The sequence below is a fragment of the Coregonus lavaretus genome (genome assembly GCF_964263955.1).
Source record: "Coregonus lavaretus genome assembly, chromosome: 12".
In the NCBI taxonomy this organism is placed as follows: Eukaryota; Metazoa; Chordata; class Actinopteri; order Salmoniformes; family Salmonidae; genus Coregonus; species Coregonus lavaretus.
Genome location: NC_139999.1, coordinates 35,756,064 through 35,771,007, shown reverse-complemented (window position 1 = coordinate 35,771,007; position 14,944 = coordinate 35,756,064). Strand labels below are relative to the sequence as shown.

Here is a 14,944-nt window from a genome sequence, read left to right as displayed (position 1 = left end):
ATGTAGCCTTGTGCCATGCTGATCATCAAAAGCTATATTAACTGGTATATCAAACACCAAATCTTGGAAAAAGGTAGGTCGAGGCTTATGTTCAGTTGGTGGACCTATCAATCACAATACAATGTAAACATTAGAATTTGGTAGGTTCCTATCCAAATTATACTTGTAGCCTACAGGGGCTCGAATATAGGTATATACTGTATGTCACGGACTGAGGTCGCCATGACTTCATCTGCAAAAATTGATGAGTAGATGGAAATGTTTATAAGGACAGGCGATAGATTGTGTCTGTTGTATAGCCTAGATAATCGGTTGTCTTGCTATATGTTACTGGCATCTGCGAACCAACGTTAACAATGATGGTCAGCGGACGTCAAGTACACACACAACCACTAACACAGATGAGAAATTACTGCGTATATATATTTATGAATAAGATAATATCAATATTATTCTCAATGCAACTGTCAATAGCCAATCAAAATGCAACTTAATAAAATATGATGTTATTATCGATAATTGTTTCCCTTTGATTATTTTAGGCCTAGGCCTAATATCTAGATTAACTGTTAACCTATATATAAAAAATAATGTATCTCAAAGCCAAACGTTTACCATGAGCATTGCTTTTGGTTTGGGCTACTATAAGCCTAAACTTTGTTTATATCTCAATTTCAATTATTATGATCTTCATTGTCTTATGATCTTGGTGGTAGGGATATTGCAGAGATTCTGTAAACAAATGTGTCAAAATATAAATAGGGTGGTAGGCAAACAGCCTGCATATAATGCACATTATCCATATGTTCCTCTGTATCAGCAAAAATGCAGCAAAATAGTGAAAAATATCTCCAAGACTGCTCTTTGACTGTGACCTGTAGGCCTATGTTCTTGTGTCTACTCATATAGTTACACATAGACACTACACATTACAGCTTCATGGACAAATGAGCCCCATCTCAAATAATATATTGCAAGGAGCCAACCACTATAGACCTATACGACTATTCCTACTAGTACTGCTACTATAATAGTACCATACTGGTAATAGTAATAATAGGCTAATACTAGCCTACTAGTAATAAACAAAATCATGATTAAAAAAAGCAATACCTTGTATTCCTGTGAATGGGTATTCATTGTTCATTTACATTTTTGTAATTTAGCACATGCGCTTATGCATTCATCTTAAGATAGCTAGGTGAGACAACATATCACAATCGTAGCAAGTACATTTTCCCTCAATAAAGTACTTATCAGCAAAGTTAGTGCAAGTAATTATTTGTTACTTTTATTTCGCATTATTTTATATTGTATTTTTTTGTGATTTTTTGTTGGTATTCTTTCTTAAAACTGCATTGTTGGTTAAGGGCTTGTAAGTAAGCATTTCACTGTTGTATTCGGCACATGTGACAAATACAATTAGATTTGATTTGATTTAGTAGGAAAATACATTTGCATTTTTCTTCAGTGTAGATGAAGGGGAGGAGACAGGTTAAAGAAGACATTTTAAGCCTTAAGATAATTGAGACATGGATTGTGTATGTGTGCCATTGGGCAAAACAAAAGATTAAGTGCCTTTGAACGAGGTATGGTAGTAGGTGCCATTGGTGTGGGGATTTTTTAAGATACTCTTTAAAGAGGAGTTTTAGAAGTTATATACACTGAGTATACAACACATTTGAAACACCTTCCTAATATTGTGTTGCACCACAGTTTGCCCTCAGAACAGTCTCAATTAGTCGGGGCATGGACTCTACAAGGTGGCAAAAGTGTTTCACAGGGATGCTGGCCCATGTTGACGCCAATGCTTCCCATAGTTGTGTCAAGTAGGCTGGATGTCCTCTGGGTGGTGGGCCATTCTTGATACCCACAGGAAACTGTTGAGCGTGAAAAACCCAGCAGCGTTGCAGTTCTTGACACAAACCGGTGTGCCTGGTACCTACTACCATACCCCGTTCAAAGGCACTTAAATTATTTGTCTTGCCCATTCACCCTCTGAATGGCACTCATACACAATCCATGTCTCAATTGTCTCAAGGCTTAAAAATCCTTCTTTAACCTGTCTCCTCCCCTTCATCTACATTGATTGTAGTGGATTTAACAAGTGACATCAGTAAGGGATCATAGCTTTCACCTAGATTCACCTGGTCAGTCTATGTCATGGAAAGAGCAGGTGTTCTTAATGTTTTATGCACTCAGTGTATATTCCATAGTTTAATTTATAAGTACAATAGGATATCACTCATATAGTGTGCTTTCTTGCCTGGAATGTTGATGAAAATAAACTATATACTGGTGCACTTTTTGCATTTTAGTACCAACTTTAGCAAATAACTTCTGTAGAAATCGAATAATCTTTCTTATGAGGAATCAGCGTGATTACCATCTCAGTGGTAAGTATACAGTAGCTTACATAAATGATACTGCAACATTTATAATTGTATGTTCTATAAGTTGGCCATGTGGAATATTCAGCCATGTGGAATATTTTAGAATGCAAATGGGTATATAATTCCAGATGTTTGTGTGTAGGCCTGTCCCACATTTACGCTTGCCACGCTAGTGCCTTTGGAGAGATTTAGGTACTGGGTTCTAGCTAGGGTTTTATTGAGTTGTGACGGTGTAGTATTGCACTCTTATTAATATCATTCATATTCTATTTATTTACAGATCTACATACATGTAAGCCTTCACATGTTTTTTGTAACATTATCCATGTCAGCCTTTCTTTCTTTTTTGTGACCTTAAACTGAACAAATAAACAGTGAACATTGAGCATTTGTGTCCAGTGTAATTTCTTGAAATAAGCCAGGATAGGTGTTGACTCCATTTCAATTATAAGCCTAAGGCCATGTTTAGACAGGCAGCCCAATTCTGATATTATTTCCACTTTGACCAATCACATCAGATCTGTTCATATCACATTTTTTTCAGAGCTGATCTGGTGAGAATAAAATATCTGAATTGGTCTGCCTGTCTAAAGTTGGCCTTAGATCCTCTTAAAAAGACTCAGGGATGGATATTTTCAATTTCAGTTCATTAAATAAAATAAAATATCTGGATCTGAAATCAAATTGACATAAACAACCTTTATATAATATTGGGAAGATGCAATCGAACCAACACACACAGCAACACACACACACAGTATTTTTGTGTGTGTGTTATTTCTCACATTATTTGCTCAGAATGTTTCTTGCATTATTACCTACAGCCGAATCTACTTAAAATACATAGGATGCTGTACTTTGGTTCTTCACCCATTTCAGTGCATTTGAGCACCATGCGGTTGCTAAGAAAACGACATGACCACACCACATGCAACATTGGTCAACTCCGGTGACATCACTACTCCACAGTCTAGTGCAAGGTATGTAAACATTGGGCATTGACTTATATCACCGCTACAGCTATACTGGCTATATTATTCAGTCAACAACAAACACTCAACAACGTGCTAAGAGGAATTACAACTAGAATCATATGAATGTGCACGTAGATACGAATATTGAGTGATAGATAATCAATGTGAATCAGGCAATCGGCGCTCACCATTTGCCTAGTAGGCCTAGTTCAAGGTGAAATCACTGCCTATTTAATACATACAAGTGTTTAAGTTTTCATTACATACACTACATGATCAAAAGTATGAGGACATCTGCTCGTCGAACATCTCATTCCAAAATCATGGGCATTAATATGCCTCCATTCTTCTGGGAAGGCTTTCCACTAGATGTTGGAACATTGCTGCGGGCACTTGCTTCCATTCAGCCACAAGACCATTAGTGAGGTCGGGCACTGATATTGGGCGATTAGGCCTGGCTCACAGTCGGCGTTCCAATTCATGCCAAAGGTGTTCGATGGGGTTGAGGTAAGGCCAATCAAGTTCTTCCACACTGATCTCGACAAACCATTTCTGTATCTACCTCGCTTTGTGCACGGGGCATTGGCATGCTGAAACAGGAAAGGGCCTTCCCCAAACTGTTGCCACAAAGTTGGAAGCACATAATCGTCTAGAACGTCATTGTATGCTGTAGCGTTAATATTTCCCTTCACTGGAACTAAGGGGCCTAGCCAGAACCATGAAAAACAGCCCCAGACCATTATTCCTCCTCCACCAAACCTTACAGCTGGCACTATGCATTGGGGCAGGTGGTGTTCTCCTGGCATCCGCCAAACCCAGATTAGTCCGTCGGACTGGCAGATGGTGAAGCGTGATTCATCACTCCAAAGAACACATTTCCAGTGTTCAAGAGTGCAATGGCGGCGAGCTTTACACCACTCCAGCCGATGCTTGGCATTGCGCATGGTGATCTTAGGCTTGTGTGAGTCTGCTCAGGCATGGAAACCCATTTCATTAAGCTCCTGACGAACAGTTATTGTGCTGAAGTTGCTTCCAGAGGCAATGTGGAACGCGGCAGCGAGTGTTGCAACCGAGGACAGACGATTTTTACGCGCTACGCGCTTCATCACTCGGCGGTCCTGTTCTGTGAGCTTGTGTGGCCTACCACTTCATGGCTGAGCCGTTGTTGCTCCTAGACGTTTCCACTTCACAATAACAGCACTTACATTTGACCAGGGCAGCTCTAGAAGGGCAGAAATTAGCCGTAAGGCCATTCTACTGCCAATGTTTGTCTATGGAGATTACATGGCTGTGCTGGATGTTATACACCTGTCAGCAACGGAAGTGGCTGAAATGACCGAATCCACTAATTTGAAGGGGTGTCCACATACTTTTGTATATATAGTGTATGTTATAACGTGTCTGAACTCTCCCCTTTGTGTCTAAAATACGTCTTTGCAGAGGAAAAAAATGAATATAGCAACAAACAAAAAAATGAACTGTGTATTTTAAGTTAAATCTGTGTAGCCGTTAACATTGCCCTGATTACTTTTTTCCCCAGACATAAAGCCTTGAAAAATACCGTTATACCTCTTAAAACAAAATGCTCTAATTTGCAACCAAATGGTCTTCGTAAATTGTTATTATCAATGGTCAGAGGTTATCGTATTAATAAGAGAACATAAATGGCCAATGTTAGGATAAATAAAGTACTACTCCACTCTACTCTACTTTACTCTCTAATGGAATTAAGTAGTAAAAGAACCACACAAGGGTAAGTCAGGTCCTAGGGGTAAAATTGTACGTTTCGTATCAGCCTGCTTGAGGAGACCAGCTGCTTGAAAGATATAGGCTAGCCTATACCTTGCAAGCGGCAAAGGAATCCATATGCCCACCCCCAGGTAAGAGTTGATTTCAAGAAACACATTTCAAGCACTATCATGGTACGATTAAACATCTTAACAATTTATATATTGTCTTCCCCCTCAGGTTTGCCCCAGTACATGCAGTAGGCCAGAATGTGAGGTAATTTTATTTAAACTAATCTGAAATTATAGGATACCCTGACTGATCACTGACTAATGGCCATAATGTAGCCTATTTTTAAAACATTTTTATCAGTCATTTGGATACATTAACGCTATTGAAAACATTAAACAACATACCCAATCAGTCATTAGTAGCTATTAGAAAGGTAGCTTATTAGCGAAGATGGCGGGACTATCCTTCATTAAAACCTGATGGTTTTTTTATTTGACTTTCAGCCCACAAAACGTTCATCATTGTATAAGAGGATTGAAAGAATGCTGTTTATGTTTATAACATCATCAGTACTTTTGTTATTAGCAATAAAAAAGAATGATCCTTGATTAATGATAACATTAAGAACAAGAATACAAAACTGTGACAGCTCAGTGCCTGCAAGCAGGTGGTATTAGAATTAATCTTGAAGGTGATGTGCATGTGAGTCTGTGTGTCTGTCTCTCTCTCTCTCTCTCTCTCTCTCTCTCTCTCTCTCTCTGTCTCTCTCTCTCTCTGTGTGTGTGTGTGTGTGTGTGTGTGTGTGTGTGTGTGTGTGTGTGTGTGTGTGTGTGTGTGTGTGTGTGTGTGTGTGTGTGTGTGTGTGTAAGAGAGGAGGTGAAAATAAGAAAAAGGTATTTCCCCATTAATTACATTTAGCCTACATTTTAGTAATTTAGCAGACGCTCTTATCAAGAGCGATTTACAGTTAATGCATTCATCTTAAGATAGCTAGGTGAGACTAACACATCCTATTTCAACACAGTCCCATTGGCTCAAGCTTCATAAATTCCTATAAGGCCTGAAATGTTGATGAATAGCCACACATTATTTCTTGAATAGCAATGCTCCGGGGAATAATCATATAAACTAATATTCAGTATGAACCCAGAAATGTTTTTCAGTTGTTGTTTTTTAAGTCAACTGAATACATTCTGGAATTATATGCCAATTTAATGTTGCTGGCGATAGAGTGTATGTATGTATTGGTATTTTGTATAAATGCATAACATACATTTAGGCCTATACCGCTACCGTGGGATAAAAGATTAGAGCCGTCGGGATTGGAAGAATGCTGTTTATTACAGACGTTAATTTGGTGGAGTTGGAGTAACAATGCGAACTCGTAAATGCATGTAAAGCCACCACTTAAAGGCCTTACTGGCAGGAAACGTTTGAATAAAAGCTATCATATGGTAAAGACATTCATATTATGACAGCAATTCGGCGTTAAAGCATTGCCTAGGCCTACTTTCTCTCACGAGGGTTACTTTTAAAGACTATATATAAATGGAACAAATTGATTTGGTCACCGGAGACGGCCACCGCACGGCAGATTAATTAAGGGCCTAATAATATTCCAATAAATCCTATTGAGTCCTCCCGTTGGTATTGCATACCTGCAGACAGACACCAAGACAGATCACGCTGTCAATGAAACACATTCCGTCTGTGTAGGCCTATGTGTGATTGTTGTCCATGCGTTAAAGTGAACGCATGCAATATCAACCAATATATATATATATACTTATTTTATACAGGGAGTCACATTGAGACCCATGTCTCTTTTACAAGTGAGCCTTGACATACACAAAATACTTAATATACAAAATACAAAATACACAGATCAGGGAAGAGCCAATCAATATATGTGCACTCATGGGGCCAACATTTGCTCGTGCCCATTTTTGTGGTACATTTCAATGTATGTCGTTCATCAAATCATGGATGATTTCAATTACATTTGGTCAAATCTTAGTGGTGATTAAGACAAAAGAGCTAGTAGCCTAATAGGTCTACGCCTTCATTCAGCATTATGAAACCTGATATCATGCAAATGGTGAATATTTAAGATAGGCTACTGTTACCGGCCTCAGACAGGGTGTAGTTTTTTTCAACCAATACACTAGTAATATCCAAAATACAGTCATTATAAATCAGACCTGGGTTCAAATACTATTTCAAATATCTCAATTACTTTCACATACATTCGAAGTAAGTATTCCGATTTTATTTTATTTGAAAAGACAAGTAGAATATTTTAATGTAGTCCTATTTGGAAATACACTTGGAAAGTATTTGAAAATACTCAAATACACTGACTCAAATACACTCTCATGCATTTAACGCAAGTATTTGAAAATAGTATTTGAAAATAGTATTTGAAAATAGTATTTGAAAATAGTATTTGAAAATAATGTTTTAACAACTAAACATTCAAATACTCAAATAAAATTACTTGTTTTGGCCTGTGTAGGCCCATTTGAAAATATTCAAATACACAGAAAAAGTATTTTAAATACCAGATACTTAAATACACATGTAGTTGAATCCAGGTCGGAGTATAGTACAACAGGCCTATAATAAGCGATAATATACAAACACACATAGGCCTATATTTGTTAAAATGTAACATAGGCCAGATGAGCGTCTGCTAAATGACTAAAATGTAAATGTAAATGTAATTGTTAGTAGCATAGCCTATCTATAGGCTGAATTATAGGCAAGACTAGGCCTATTGGATAAATAACGCATGTCTCATTTTAAGAAATAATCATTTAATTTTTTTGCTTCCGTCACTCAATTTACTGTCATATCAAACGGAGATCAGTCACTTTATGTAGCAAAAACGAGAAATTCATAACGGCAAATTTCAGAAAGCAAAAAGGCACAGATCTAGTCTACTAAATCGGTTCAAGTAGACACCAGAGCGTATTGCACATTTGAGCGTGCTGCACATTTCTTTTCCGTGACCATTCGATAAAGATAAGACCGTTTTGTGATGTTCATTTAAAGTTTCAAAATGGTTTATGTAGCAAAACCATGTTTAGGCCTAATTACAATTTTGCTTAGGCTATTTGAGCCGAGATGAAGTGCAAAAGAGAAAGCAAGTCCACCCTAATGACGAATTCAGTTAATGTAGTCCTAAAACAAACCCTAATAATCTTGAGGGTAATTTTAATAGACATGTTATTTTATTATTATTCAATGATCATACAAGTGATGTGATAAGGACACTAATATAATATGATACAATATGATAGATAAAGACACTATCATGACCAAGTCTAACTATTCTAACAAAAGCATAGCTAAATTAGTCCAGAGATGAGACTTGGATTTTCACTACTTGGCAGATGTCCCATATAGGCACCTGGAGACGCTCTTGGAATGCTGATTACCATCCCTAAAACACCTCTGGTCAATAATCCCGTCTGCAAGGCTAGACCTCAAAAGTCTGCGCCACAACACAAAGCTGAAAGGATTTTACCCCGTGATGTTTACAACCCCAATTCTCCCACTGCAGCCAATAGACATTTAGTGTCCACCACATAAAGCCACAGAGCGAAGAAAAAAGGTCTCGTCGTGGAAATTGGTGGCTCGGTTCATTTACAATGCCATTTGCTGGGACTCCAGAGCCGAGTGTATAATCTGTCGGAAATGGACGCCCTTGATGAAGGCGAACTGACGTAATCAAGGCAGTTTTTTGTTGCCGAGCCAGGAAGTCAATCCCAACAACATGAAACTACCTAAACCACGGATCAGCTAAGCGTGAAAGGGCAATCCACTGAGAATTAGACACAATATCAAACGTCTCGCATACTGTCAAATGCTTTTCTATGGCCGATACGAATAACAATATGATGCATTTCTAGACCAGGACGAACGGTCCTAGGCTATTAGGCTACGTTTCATGTTCATCAATTAAAGCTACCTGTTAAACTTCAACAATAGGATACTGGACCCAAGACTCCTTTGATATGAATCATGCAGGTGTCTTGTTTTTCATATAGGTCAAATTTGAAAAGAGCAAGATAATACAGTCTATAATGTCCACGATCTGAATGCACATCCAGCAAGGAGCGATCATATTTTGGAAGATATTTTGTAACAATACATTTTTCATAGTCAATGGGATAGTATACTCCATGAACACATGCAGGTGCACAATCGTCTGTTCATTCTATTCAAAAAACATCGTTGTCCATCCAAGGTAGAGGTAAATTCAACAAAATTATCACAGCACACATGATAATCCAAAATCCACTTGCAAATATACAAAACTCCCACAAACATCGCTGGTCGGATTTCGAATGTCTGTAGGAGGTAAAAAATACAGCAACAGAAAAACACGAAATACCCTCGGTGTAAAGGAATTTAATGTGCTGCCAGTTGCAAATGTGCCAAATGAGCAGAGCCAGACCTGATCTAGTCCAAAGCAAAGAAGAGAAATGCCAGCGGCTATAGTCCTACCTTCAACCCTAGCTGCATGTGGGGATCCGTTTCCATGCTCCTGCAGCCATGTCTCGTTGCGGACTTTGTTCCAATATATACATTCCCTTAATCACCCGGTCTCTTTATGTTCCATCATCCGTTGGAGAATGTCGCATTTCCCTCATCCGGTGAAAGCAGTGGCGTGCGCCCGGGCAAACCAGCCCCATCCTAGTGCGGCTCCGTGGGTATAGAGTTCCTCCTCCTCGCCTTTAAACGCATCTTTACTGCCGCGGCGCACATTATATTTGCAGATCATTAAACCCACCTCTGGCGCTGTACTCCGACCATCCTGACATTACTATTTTATGACATTGACTTATTGGTCACCTGGCTAATATTTAAATCACCGCTATATGGTCGGTCTTTCCACCCTTTTCTCTCCCCTCTCTTTCTCAAAGCAAGTCATAAAGGACACGAAGGGGAAGGACAACCAAGGAAAATGATGCTCTAAACCCATTTATTTTTTATTTTTGTGTTGGCTTATTTGATATCCAGCCACATTATGCTTGGGATAATGCTTTGGAAGTTAATGCACGTTGATGCTGTAATGCACAGGACATCAAGTTCACAGAAATGACAAAACAACCAAACACAAAACAATAAGAACAGAAATGATAAAAAGGAAGAGACCAAGTAATGATACGTTTTCATTAAAAGTGAATGGAAACCATTGCAGACACAGGACTGTGACTTTAAGACACGTTTCACAAACAATTAAAGACTTCCTCTTGCGAAATTTGAAACATTTGCTGTTGAAAAGCGATATCCCAAGTATAAATACAGTAAAGTACACCCCATGGTAAAAAAAATATTTGAGCAAAATAGTGTTTTTAGACACAACCGCAAACTTCAAGGAGTAGGGCATTCAAGGAGTTGGTCTGATGGAAATTCGTGATGTCATCGGCCCCTCCCTTGCTTGAGGAACAATAGAGAAGCAACAGAGAACAAAAGAGGAAAGGCCCACCCCCACCACTTTTGCTATGCATGTCATGACATACCTGCATCACCTATTGAGATGTGCCTTTTGTTAACTACATCAGGTGTTAAATGAGGTGAAAAGGAGACTGGAGTGCCACTTTAATACCCAGCCTTTTAAAACAATGTGCATCTGTCGAGCTTCAAAGCATTTCACTGTCAAATCATGAAACTGAAAATGTTCATAAAACCATGCAAGGACTCTAAAAAAAAGTGAAGCATGTTTGAAGGGCTTACAATTTCTATCCTGCTCTAGATGTTTTCACCTGTATGTGTGCAAGCCTATATGTGTAGCTTAAGCGTAAAAGTATTTATCTCCAAATAAGGTGTAAGGTTTTAAGTATAGTTATAAGCAGAGGTTAGCTCTCTCACTCAACTCTCCCTGTTGAATTTCTTAAACTTCATACGTTGGTTTTGGAACCATATTTTGACCTGTCTGTCAGATAAGTCAATACTCTTGCTGTTCTCCAAGCGGCGCTCTCGCGTCAGATACATGTTGAACAATAACTCCTTCTCCAGTTCCAGTGTTTGATGTTTGGTAGAAGGACAACGCTTTTTCGTCTACTTTTCGCTGTGAGCCACTTTCCAAAGGCATTCTCCAATCTGTCCCCTGTAAAAAGGAATTAGTTACATTAACGTAATTCTCAGTGTGTAGCCTAAACATAGGCTTATTTGTGATAGAAAACAATAATGCACGGACTTAATCAGGTTACCAAGAAGGCCATGTCTTGACGACAAACTATAGTTTTTGTATTATGCCTGCCATTTTATAACATTATATGTTTTTAATCTATTCGACCATTGTATTTACAACTTCACTTTTTAGCTGAAAGGAGTAGGCCAACTAATCTGAGATGCAAGTCCCCTGGAAGAAAAACGGGTTATATACAACATGTCGTTGTCTTCGATGTCTTTATGCACGGGCGATATAATTAGGCTACTATAGCTTTTAGTGAGATGATAAATGACCGCTTCTTAGAGGTAAGCCTACAACTAATCTTGCATTATTTGCGTATCTGGAGTAGTCTAAACTCACTCAAAGCCAATTGAAACAATAAGTACAAAGACAGGGCCTATACAAAAACATTTGACTAGATCTCATCAGGCAAATAACGAAAATCAATGGATAATTCATCTGGGTAATTTGGGTCCTTTTGGCGATAAGAATTACATTATGTTCTTCAATCCCTTCATAAATAGCCTAAAAGAGAGAAATAAAATGTAGCCTATATTAGTTAATGCCACAATACAGCTCTTGGTAAGTTGGATGGATATGACTGACTATTCCCGAGATGTATAGTCTAGTCTACCAATAAAGGAGTCCGGAGGAGTTTCAAATCTAAATGTTATTGACTTCCGTCTTGATTACATGGCGCAGCGGGCACGAAAAATACAACTATTCACACAATCCGGAAATCATATAGGCCTAGTAATTGAACTGCGCAAAGCTATAGGCCTATAACCTACACACTTCAGACTATTCCAGACAAGTGTTTTGATGTAGCCTAGTCATCGATTCATTTTTCAGTGAATCACTGATCAATTATTATTTTAAAATCTGGGATAAAAGTGTCATATTTTAATAGCAAGTAATGAGTATTGTAACGAATCTGACGTTAATTTTCAGATTTAAGGAAGAGAGAAATTAGGGACTGAAGCAACTTCTTCTATTTCGACCTAAATCACACCTTGTTTTCAACAACATGTACATAGAGGCCCCATGTCTGCCTGATTTTAACATTAGTTAATAAATACCATTGTGAAAGCGTTGGCGTGAATTTCGGACGCACGCGCTGTGGCCACATATGCTCAATAACAGGCCTAAGAAGAATAAATAATCATAATAATAATAATAATAGGCCTAATAATAATAATAATCGAATCACCATTACCCTAAAGTTGACTTAACTTACAAAACAAAATGTCATGAACTTGAGGGAGCCTTATGCTTGTTGTTTTACATGTACAAAAATAGTTTATCGAGAAAATGTCATTTCAAAAGCGGACAAGCTGAAAAACAGCAGCAATCATATAGCAGCCATTTCGTTGCCCTTCACCTTCCAATAAACTTTCCTACGCAAAAGCCTTCTGATGTGTTTTTTTTTTGTCAGTTTGTCTGTAGGCCTATGTCTTCTCGGGCCGGTTTCTCGGACACAGATTATACATAGTTTTGGACTAAGCACTTTCAATGGTGAATCTGCATTGAACACGATTTTTTTGTCTAGGACTAATCTTAATCTGTGTCTGGGAAATCGTGTTTTGTTTTGAAATCTTCTTTGCTGTAATTAGTGTGTGCTTATTCGTTTGGATAGGCTTCCCTAATTTACTAGTAGCCTAGCCTAGAATGCTTCTTTATTATAAAAAAATCCAAGAGAGATATTGCGACTAATAAGAATGAATGAGCGCCATCTCAACTGCAAAATATATTTGCAACTGTGCATTTTAATTTCTCAAAAACGTAGACTATCACGTAACATTGCAAAGATTTACCAACGCAAACGTGCAGTTAGTTCAATGCTAAACAGATAATGTCATTCGTAGCAAGTTGGTAATGGACTGGCAATTAGGAGATCCTAATTATAAAGCTAGTGTATGAAGGGAAGTGTAGCCTATGCTTACTCAAGTGTGCTTACACTCTTAGAAAAAAAGGTTCTAGATAGAACCGAAAAGGTTTCTATGCTTGTTTCAAATTTGGAAATAGGTTCCACACAGAACCCTATATAGAACCAACGGGTTCTATATGGAACCAGTTTTGGAAGAAGAACCCCTGGGATTCTGATCAAAGAACCCTACAAAAGGGTGCACATAGAACCTTTTTGGTTCTATCCTGAACCTTTTTTTCTAAGAGTGTAACAAAAAACATTGCCTACCAATCGAAACAAGTTAGCAATTACTGAAAATTGTAGCCTACTTCAAACTGTACCACTGTTCAAAAATAGCATATAAACCTATGCCAAGGCTCAGCGTTGCATAATCGTTTGAAACATTAGTATACTTTATTTCCAGCTCAAATCAAAAGTTTAAAAAATCTCAATAACATAAAAAAACCACAAAGAACAGGTCCTCTTCTCATATGATATTGGCTTGTCTAACTGTGTGCTTCCTCCGAGTGTGATAAGCTTGCTTATGTGTTATAAACTGTGTATGTGTGTGTGTGTGTGTGTGTGTGCGTGCGCACTGATAATATGCTTGTTTATATGTTATAAGCCCATGCGTGTGTGCTCGCTCTCTTAATATGCTTGTTTATGTGTTATTGACCGTGTGTTTGTGTGTGTGTGTGTTACCTTTAACCTCACTGTCTGAGTTGTATGTGCTACCGTGCGTTTTAAGGACATTCTCTTTCTCAGGCAGTTGTTTCGTGGGACTGTGATTCTCCTCGAGTTTACTGTCAGCCACTGCCAGATGCACCTCCTGATTGGTTTCGCAGGTGTCGTTAAATAGTTCTGGATTATCTGTCCCAGTTTCGGACACAGAGAAGATACTTTCTGATCCGAAGCCATGCGCCTTCTCTTTCCTCAGGTACCGTTGACTAGCTGTCGATGATTCCAGACGAGAACGTTCGTGCGTTTGACTGGGATGGCGTCTCTCAGCCATCCGCGTGTAGGAACAAGTTCCAACAACAGTATCCGTGCGTCCGTTTGGATCTCCGCTATATAGGCAGCATATTCAGTCCCCCTTCACACTGTCCGATGGGAAAGAACATGGAAGCAGCGGTCAGGTAACAGGCTGTGCTACCTGGGATGCATTTTTATATTCAGCCCCAAAAGCCTTTAGCTGCGACAGGTAATGATGTTGATGGTAGGCGCTGAGAGCCGTGTTTGTCGGAGATGTGCTCCCGCTTTGGAGAGAGGCGAAAAATTCCATAATTTCTCACGGTCGAACAGTCATACTCGGTCGCAACTCTTTGAGCATACATTCCGGAACTGCCGAAATAGCCCTCATCTCTGCACACAGCGGATCCTCCTACCAACTGTTCCACGTGGAAGTTAGAAGCTGGGATTCTATTTGGGCATTCCATTGTATTGTTATCTTTCTTATTTTTATACCACTCTTCAGAGTCCTCCTAAAGGATTATAGAGGGGTAGGAAGCTGACATATTTGAGTTGGGGGCATGGAGCATAAAAAAACATCAGCAACATAATTATGTCTGTAAGAGGCATGCCACGTGAATTTCAGACCAATTGGGGTTTGAAAGTGGCCTTGACGCACCAGACTGCCATGACGACACCGTGGTCAAGTTGTTGAATTTTCAGCTCTAGGACAGAGTAAGGGCGCCATCTAGTAGGACAGATAGGTTACAGACACAAGTTCTAGAACATAGTCACTATA

General features: G+C 38.8%; 1 pseudogene across 1 annotated transcript; it reads right to left on the bottom strand.

The window, feature by feature from the left end:
- Positions 1 to 10,951: 10,951 nt before the first annotated feature.
- On the bottom strand, positions 10,952 to 14,633 carry LOC311138939 (homeobox protein Hox-C10-like; annotated as a pseudogene). Its single transcript has 2 exons — positions 13,900 to 14,633; positions 10,952 to 11,225 (listed from the first exon to the last, which is right to left on the bottom strand). The product of its transcript is annotated as a homeobox protein Hox-C10-like (transcript).
- Positions 14,634 to 14,944: the final 311 nt, after the last annotated feature.